Source organism: Pundamilia nyererei, unplaced genomic scaffold (genome assembly GCF_000239375.1).
Source record: "Pundamilia nyererei isolate P.nyererei 1_Seehausen unplaced genomic scaffold, PunNye1.0 scaffold00036, whole genome shotgun sequence".
Classification (NCBI taxonomy): domain Eukaryota; kingdom Metazoa; phylum Chordata; class Actinopteri; order Cichliformes; family Cichlidae; genus Pundamilia; species Pundamilia nyererei.
In genome coordinates, this window is record NW_005187437.1 from 2,197,657 (window position 1) to 2,207,391 (window position 9,735).

The following is a 9,735-nucleotide window of genomic DNA, read 5'->3' on the forward strand; positions in this document are numbered from 1 at the left end:
CCCCTGAATGACGTCACATTTTCAATCTTTATCCTGGTGGGCCGGTCTCTAGTCAAAATGCCCGGGCCGATTTTTTGTCCCAGTCCAGCCCTGTCTCAAAGTGTCCCATTATAGCTTCTGTGTTTTTACTCCCTGGACCTTCTGATTAAATGTGTATATACACACTTTCAATTTCAACATGGAACTAAAAAGAGAATCAACTTTATTTAGCATTACTGTTAATGGGAGCTGGGTGAACAGCTGCGATCCAGAGACCAATGTGCAGTTTTTAGTGCACTTTAGTCCACAGTGTCCAAGGATGAAAATCGTACTGCAGTTCTTGAGTACAAACACAAATGTGCCTCCCCCAGTTTAAAGCTACATTGTAATGTCCTTTGGCATTTTGAGAAGAATATTTGGCACAAAGAACCTGAGGTTTGGCCACAGAATCACCCAACATACCTTAATTGCCAGATTGATTCCCAAGACTCGTACTTCTCCCTCGAAATTATGTTCAGATTGAAGTGCTGCCATTTTGATACAAAAGAGAAGATCAAGGGCGGCATTCAAAGAAGATTTTGATTACACCTAGTATAAGTGACGAAGTTTTTATGTACTCTGATATATTCCATTCACACTTGAATGTTCAATAGGTCGACTGTAATTGGAGCTATGTTGGTTCCTGCTCCATGATCCTCTGTCCATGGTATTTTAAATATATTAAAAATAATATGCCAGATAAGCCATAATACAAACAAATTAAATATTTCAAATACTTAAATAGATTCATCACTTTTAAAAATGAAAATCATCACTTTTAATGTTTATTGTACCCATTTTTGGTACGTCTGACTAGTTAAACTTCGGAAATGGACTAACCAACCTGCAATGAGATTCTAACGTCAAAACCCAAGGCTGAAAAGCCCTGTTCTTTAGTTGACTCTGTTTATTCTGGGCACATAGTGCCTACTCCAAGGGTCGGCAACCTTTTTGATGATGAACGCCGTCTAAAATTTCCTCAGAAGTCAATGTGCCATATGATTGCATTAGCAATAAATTTAATAATGCTCTATATGAACAGTTACACACTATATAAAACAACTTTACAGAATTATATTTGTTCGCAGATGTTAGCAGCTGTCAGCAGCTGTCAGCAGCTGTCAGCAGCTGTCAGCGAATAGTTATCAGCTATTTTGAAACAAAACAGCAAATGAACTGTACAACAGAAAATGCAAATGCTATTTATGGTCTCCTCACAACAATGATAACAAACACTGCTGTGACAGTGATGTACACTGTCTTGTTGGTATATGTGTGGTTTCTATACATTTTACATCATATAAAAACTTTGGTTGTAAGATTCAGATAATTATTTATTAAAAGCTAGACATTTTAAATGAGAATAAGAAAGAGAAGTATTTCTTTGTGCCTCTCTTTCCCTGTTAATGCCCTACCTGGCCCCCTGGCAAAACTTTAGGTAAACACATGAATAAGACAGGGAGACAATATAGGCATATAAATACAGCTGTGGTCAGAAAGTTGCATACACTCATCATGGATATAAATGCCATAGGAACTTCAGACTTTTAATGATTTCTTTGGACTTCTTTTTCCAATAATTAAAAGATTGTACATGATTTAATGACCTTAAAAACACAAATTGGATGCACATGTTTAAAATTAATTAGGATTCCCCCCCCAGTACTTGGTTAAATGCCTCTTAGCAAGGCACACCTTGATTAGGCCCTATTGGTATCACACCAACAAACTCTTGGCATCCTTGCATATTTGACCACTCCTCTTGGCAGTGTTGGTAGAGCACATTTAAATTAGTTGGTTTGGTTTGGCAGCTTTTAAGCATAGTCATAGTGTACATACTGCAGGTATGCGTAATTCAGAACGTCTAGAAGAAGACTGTCATCCTTAGATGAGGGGAAATTGTTTAGGATGTTCAAAAACACTCCAGGAACCATTTAGCCTCATTGTGCTTTTTTGGTTAAGAAGGGTCTACCTTCAAGCTCCAATCCAGCTTCACATCTAAGAAGTGAAAGTTCATGTTTCTGCACAACAAATGCCATCTTAGCCAAACCTTAACCTTATTACCCTCCTAGGACCTGGCAAAAAATCTGGTAATTCTTTGTTTTTACATTCATCGGGCCCCAATATGCCCAAATATCAAAGAGAAATTAAAAATGCATGCTGTGGAAGAGTTCGGATCTTAGGAGGTTAATGTACCAACCAGTTCACAATAAAGACACACAATCTTTATTATGAATATAAATTCAGGAATAACCATTCTTCTGCCTTTTTTTTTTTTTTTTTTTGCATGCAAGCATTATCTGTTTGACAACATTGCTAAGCAGCAATTGTGATGAGGATCACCTTCCTTCACTTGGATGCACAGCAGCTGACAGAAGGAGGGCAGCAGTTTCAACAAGGTTCACCGCTTGTTTCGAGGATCTTCAAACAGTACATGCTGCTATTTGATTCGGAAACAAGACGCAAACGATTAAACGCTCTCCCCCGAGCACTTGCCACATCTTCCGCTCTTTGAATTTACATGGCATTTATGAACACTCACAAGGAAAACAGAAAAAGCGGGAGTGGGATAGCTGGGGAAGAGGACTCCGGGAGTGGAGGAGTCTCATTATTCTGTTATGGATTGCACATGTCAGGCAGTAAGTGCTCTTTTTATCCTTCCAAAGCACTAGCCTCGGCCACTGAGCGCATTTCCCTACCCGAGTGAAATTTACCATGTTAAGGCTCACGCCACCAGGGGAATGGTGGTGAGAGCTCTGGGTCGCTGTTAAGATTTACCGCCTTGATTAAATAAAGGGCTCTGGTGTGAATAAGAGGCTGAGGGAGAAATCTTCGTAACATAAACACATGTTTTATACTCAACAGTAAATTGATTAGACCCCATCCTTACACAAACACACACACAGACTTTTACACCTCTTTATGGTGTGCTACATGTCACACTGGGTTTTAAACAAAGAACAGAAAGGGGGCAGTGGAGGATTGCTTGTGGCTCAGGGTGGCTTTCTGCCAGTACACAGCAAAGATGTGTCTTCTCAAAAGGGCTTGTTCCCATTTATTACTGCCTGAATACCTTGAAAAGTTCACCCAGGAAAAAAATATTATTCCTCTCTTTTTTTTTGGGAAGAAGAGGACTCTTATTTGATGCAGCGTGCTTCACATATTGTAACACTTCCCAAAAAAACCACTTTTAAATTCAGTCTCATGTTCTTCAAATTTCCAGCCTTTCCTTTAGTACTTAAATCTACAGGAAGGTGCTTTGCCATAATTAGCTGCACTTTGCTGGGATAAAGCAAGGACGGAGCAACAATTTTCAGTTTGCAAAGGTAGGTGAGTATGGGGTCAGCTGATTGATGTGCCTCCAGTGTGTGTCTAGGCTCCCTGCTGGATATAGTGGACACCAGCTGGCACTGTTCAAATTCAAATCCTACAAGCCAATCAGGATTGCCTTTTCAACTAAAAGCCAATGTGATTGGGTGACACCTTGTTTCTACGGTGTGTGTGTCACACTTTATCACAATGGCAACACTTATTTCGACTTTTTCACTGGTCACTCTAATACGGTTTAAAATAACTACGCTGATCGTTTTTGCAGGTTATGTGGGCTGATCTACACTGAACATCCACACATATGGAGAAAAGGTTAATTTGATCTACAGTTAGACTAAGAACGGTTTTACAATAACATGTGCTCTTCATGTTGTTAAAAGCGTTCCATGTAAATGCATGTGTTTGCCTCTTCTTAGTCCTGCCACTGCAGCCCAGATTTGTAAACCCAAAGATCAGCAGCAGTAACTCTTTTCGTTACAGGCCACTTTGTGTTATGATTTCCTACTAACGTGCATGAACGCACCACATGGTGCGATTTACGATGTAGGAGAAGTCAAGAGACGAAGTTTATGAGGCGGCTTGAACGCAGCACAGGACTCCCTACGTTTTTTTCCCCCTCCGCTTCATAGGGGAGGGAGAATGTGGGGGGCTGTTTGACTCCTGTCTCCCCACCCCCAGCCCGTACGGAGTGGCTTTAGGAAGAAAAGAATCCAAACCTGCAACTCGGAGATAACGAGACACACACCAATAAAGAGATACACGTTTGGAGATCCGCGCGCGGCGGTGTCGCGCACGGATTATTATAGGGCATTTTATTTTTCTTTCACTGAGGAGATTCTGGTTTGGAGCGTCTGATCTTGGGGGGAAGGAATACAAATGTACGGAGAATAAAAGGAGTATTTCATACATGCTCTCTTCGCTAACAAGTGACTGCCGCTGGAGAAAGTGGAATATAGTGTTTTTTTTCTGCCGCAGGAGATTCAACGTAACTGTTTTTATTTGCTCTGAGGGAACTGACCGCTTACCCCAAGCATACGGATTTAAAACCTGTCCCCAGGGGTGGGGGGGATAGTCTCAAAAGTACTTTTCTCACGCCGCTGAAGTGAGTGCAACTTTTTTCTCCTTCTTAATTCTTCTTAATGCTTGAAATCAGTTCAGGTGAAAGGTGCGAGACCTAAGAGTGGGCTCCGTCTATATCTGTACGTTTATATATTTTCAGCTTTGCTGTGATTTTGTATCTCAGCTCGCTGGAGTAACCAAGAAGAGATGCTAATTTTAGTCCGTTTTTTCTCTTTCAACATGCTTTTATAAATAAATCTTCCGTGAATAATTTTGTTTTAACGTTCAAACTGAAAAACAAAACTTTAACATCTTTGTTTTTTAGTGAGCTTTCTAACGATGGGGCTCTGCTTCTGTAGCATCTGAAGATTAAAAATGCTTCTGTTACTCGCTCGCCTGTAGAGGGTAACCGTTAATCAGTAAGTGTAATGCTTGGCAGTATAGTCAAAGTAACGGAATATATAAGTATTTTGATAGTACTTAAATGTTTAAGTAACTTTCCTATTGAAAGGTTAGAGTGTGTTAAATGGTTACTGTAGGATTTACATTAAAAAGTACCAGGTGCCTTTTAATACCCCTCCAACACTATGGCAGTGTGAAAACGTATGGATAGTGGAATCATGGTTTGGATACATTTCCAGGCAAGACCTTTGATGTTGTTCTTGTTCCTCTTATCATCCTCCTAATCATCACCATTAATATTATTTGTTCAAGATGATTCCCAGGTCATCTTAATTTTTATAACATTTGAGGCTAAACCCTTTCCAAGGCAACGACCTTCACCAGAGAACAATGTCACCCTCCTCACCCCCAGTGCTCCCACTCTAACAGCAAATGAAAAGCAAAAAAACATTAGTACCTCTGCTGCTTTTTTAAATGGATTGTGTGGAAAATATGAGCTCAAATAGAGAGGTTTTGATTCTTGATGTTAGTGGTTATTGAGGCAGTGAACTATGTGGGAAGTTTTCAAAGTTCAGAGGTGAGATGCGCCTTTGCTCTGAGGGAACAAATTCAGTCATGTGGACCTGTTATTGCTACTTACAGAATGTTTTATCCCATTTCACTTCTCGCTTCACTTAAGACAATTTTCCAATCTGATGCATAATTAATAAGCTCTGTTTAGTCAAGCAAAAAAAAAAAGAAAGAAAGAAAGAAAACACATGATAAAACCCCCCTTTTTTGTAAATCAAACTCATCAGTCCTGCATTCCAGCATTCAATCAGCCTGCTAACTCAAATAAATAAACCCATTTGTCTTATGATGAGAGTCACATGTCTATTGTCAGTAGCAAGAAGGAGTCTTGTCCTTTAGAGTAATTGGACAACACGTAAACCAAGACGCTGCATGTCAAGTGTGTTCTGGATTCTTAATGTGGCTTTAATTGAACAATTTATCACCCCTGATCACTGTCAAATAACTGGGCAAGAAAGACAACAGGCAATGAAAATGCCAAGGATTAAGCTGGCAGGCATATCCCACTAAGCGTGACCAGTGTGTCTGTCACAGCAGCATCTGCAATGTGCTGTTTTATTTAATTTAGCCGATTTATTTATTTTTTGTATATAGAAATCACAAGTCAGTGCCTGCTTGAGTGGCACTCTCCTAAGAACGCATAGCGGGAGAAGGAAGGGGCCACGAGAACATTATATCCTTGAAAAACTTCTTTTATTGGACCAAACTTTTGATTTCTCCCCGGAGCTCCTTTCCCTACACTTGGAAGAAAAGCTAATTGAATTGTGCCCCGGATATGATGCTTTTTTTTTCCCTCCCCCAAGTATGGAGGTCTTGCAGAAGTGTCCTCCTCAGGGTTTTGAAATTCATTTCCTTTGCAATTTATTACTTTCTGAGCTGTTTTTCTTTATTTCCCCTACCTCAACAGTAGGGTGTATTCTCTCCATTTTTGAAAGCATCAAAGTGGAGAAGAGAGAGAGATCCAAGATAGCTACAGGCGTTGCATGTGATGAGTTATTCAGCCGTGTATTTTACTTGAGGTAATTGAACTTTTTAATCGTCTTTCTTTAATATTTTTTACATTTTTGACACACGACCAGCTTAAACACTGTGGTAATCAATTTCCATAGCACAAGCAACACTCTTGATGCCTTAAGACACTTTTATTGTTTGACTTTCCAAATGTGGTGCTGAAATTGAAACTCACAACCATCAACATCTTTTCAAGGTTTTTTTTTTCTTCTTTTAAAAAAAAGAGTCTATCTGTTACTTGCAAATACAATGTTTATTTTTGATCCTGGGGTGCAGTCAATGAGTGCTTGAAGTTTGTCACCCCCGATGCATCGGGGTATATGAAAGTATATGAAAAGCAGGTACATCAGGTGGAGGCCAGAGATCACTAACCTCAGCCAAGGCCAGTACTCAAATTAAACATCATCATTTATTTAAAAATATTGCGCAGACACATTGAGTAGCATTATACATCAGCCCACAATTATGCTCATTACAACCCTGCAACACGCTTACATTCTGAAGCAACCGATGTTACTCGCACACTACCATAAGTGGGGCTCATTAATGAAGTATTTCTACTGAGAAACCAATGTAAGTCGTCCATTGGTTGACTAAGGAGGCATGGTAACATTTGTTAGCTACTGGGACGCCCCCTAAAGATCGTCTGTTATGCAGCTGTCTGCTACACAACCTCTCAAGCTGGTGCTGATGTGACTAAATTTCCAGGATATACACCAAAATGCATTAAGCTGTTTCTTTGCCCATGTGCCACCTCTCTAGTCAGTTTAATGAAAATCGGCCTAGCAGCATTTGCATAATCCTTCTCACAGACAAATAGTCAAGCTGGTACAAAAACATAACCCCTATGGTAGAGGTAATAAAAACTGTGACCCAGTTCCACTGGCAGCCACACAAGCTCATGCCTTAATACTCCCTCCACCATGTTTGACAAATGATGTTGGACATGTTTAGATTATGAATCCTTCCTTCCCTTCTCTTCTTAACTTTCAGATAAGTTTATTTTAGGTTCTCTAAGAACTTTGACCTTATGATATACCTTTTGATATGCCTACCTCCGTAAGAGGCTTCTTTCATCTTATGGTCTTGCTAAGGCTTTATTTTTATTTTTTAAATAAAAATCAAACAGCAGAACCTGAAAAAAATACTTTGCTTGTTATTCATTTGTCTCTGTTTTAGGCTGTAAAATAAAGCAGACTTATCAGAGAGGGAGAGCTTTGTTAGGCTCTCACTTTGATAGACTTACTTTTGTCAACACCTCTTTGGACTTTGTGCATTACCACCGTATTTAGTTTCATTGAACAGCTTCTAAACACAGTTAGAACTATCCCACACCATTTGTCATGATGAAACAAGGAAACTGTCCACACATGTTCAAGAACCTATTAAAACACAGACAGTGTGCAAAAAATGGCTCTAATTCCTCACATTTAATCACCTTGAATTAAAGTTGGTTGGTTGGACTTTATTTACTTTACTTCATTTGCAAGGTTGTAAAATATTTAGCAGTTATGACAAAACCAAAGCATCAATCAACGCATTTATTTTACTCAAGAGGACACAACGATATCACACACTTAATTTGTCTATTTTTTTTAGGCTTTTAGGACCACTTTCTTACTAGCCTGTGCCCTGTTTATTTTATTCAAATCCAAATTAGCAGAGTTTTGGTGGCATCGAGTGCTTTGAAATTATTCACATTGCACTTGACGCAACAACACAGTTAATAACAGCTGCTCTAAAGTGACTGTTGCGGTAGAGAGAAAGAGAGAAATGCGGCACGTTATGCAGAGGCGCTGTTGCACTCACAGCTAATTGTGTTTATTCATTTTAATTTGCTCCGAGTGCTAAATCAGTGCTCTTCTAGCGACACGAGGTGCAATTAGCTCGACTGTGAAAACAGGAGGCAGTGTGTCTTCTAAAGTGTCCCCTCCTCTCCTCTTTGATTTGTGTATTATCCATCCTTTGTCCTTCACATTTCTTCCTACTTAACCAGGCTGGAAACGCACTTGATAAAAGTAGCATCTAACCGCTTCATAATGTGAGCATCACCGTGCAAGCAGTGGGAAGATTACATAACTTGTCGCAAAACTAAAATTCAATTTGTTTTTAGAAAAAAAAGAGGTGTCATTGGGTTTTTTTGCCAAGTTTTTGATGGGTCATATATTAAGGAGATGTACAGTTTAAGGAAATTTTAATGCATTAAAGTACTTGTTTTGCAGGTAAAGTGTTGGGCTTCTGTATTTCAAAGTAAAGGGGTCACATTTGGACATTGAACTGTAGCCTATTAGTTGTATGGTTTCACCAATAATAAAAAGTTATTACTGAACCCTCTTAGCCTGAAACAGCGATATATGCCTATAAGTCTATGTTCGTATACAACTGTAAGACAAAGCAGACTGTAGGGCAAGATAATACATGGTGGCTGTGTAAAGGCAAACAGCTCTTTATGTTTTTGGCACTCTTTGTTGTTTTGTTGCATGATGAATGTTTGCAAAAACCCCACAGCATATCTTTGTCCGCATCGCTTTTTCTGCAATGTGTGGTGCACTGCATTACATACCATGTACCTGTTTTTGAGTTTTGAAACAAGTCAGATCAGACCTCTGTTTGTGCAGGCCCAGTTACCAAGAAACACCTTCTGCTTTCCTGAGAGAGAGAGAGAGAGAAAAAAAAAAACAAGATAAAAAGATAAGTGCAAACTGCAGGTTGGCAGTTTTCTAGAAGATCTCTTCAATTCACTGGATCCTCCTGTTTTCGACTTGTCCACAGGTGGAGACACGCGAGACTTGTGACTTGCAGAGAATGTTTGACTATTCGCTCAGACACCATTGTTTGGATGCCTTAGGTCTAAAGTTTGTAGCTCAATTCCCTTTAGAATTTTGTTCTGAACTGGCGGGGAACCCCCAAAAGTCACAGTTTACCCACCAACTGAAGTCTAAAGGTTACCACTTCAAAGAAAGCCATCAATGGATTTGAACAGAGATGACACGGGTTGAGAGGCATGGGGCCAGATAAGACAAGGCTGTGATAACGTGTGTGAACTCAGCAGCATTGATCTGTTTCTGGCTGACTTTAAGTCCCCTTTGCATCTTGGCTGTCTCTTGGGCTCCTCTGGTGTTTTCTCATCCTTGGTTTTCTTCATGCCTCTGTCTTCTTCACTTAATTTGTTTCTTTCCCTCAGAAATCATTCCCCATTTTCCTATTTAGTTTTCTGGCTTTTGACACAACTCCAAACTGTCCAGGTGTAAAATACCAGGGATTAAGATAAGATTCAAAACTCTTCTTTTTCTCTATGTGTCACTCGTGCATAGGGATGGGTATCGTTTAGGTTTTATCTGATAC

The 9,735-nt window shown here is 39.6% G+C and overlaps 1 protein-coding gene across 15 annotated transcripts in view; it reads left to right on the forward strand.

The window, feature by feature from the left end:
* Positions 1-9,735, forward strand: part of ptprsa (protein tyrosine phosphatase receptor type Sa) — a 223,126-nt gene that overhangs the window by 53,643 nt on the left and 159,748 nt on the right. The window contains exon 1 of one of the 15 annotated variants that reach the window (XM_005730286.1): positions 4,022-4,450. The exons of the other annotated variants lie outside the window; for them this stretch is intronic. The gene's annotated coding sequence lies outside the window, so the exon portion shown is untranslated. Of the gene's footprint in view, positions 1-4,021; positions 4,451-9,735 lie in introns of those variants that run through there. 15 annotated transcript variants of the gene reach the window in all.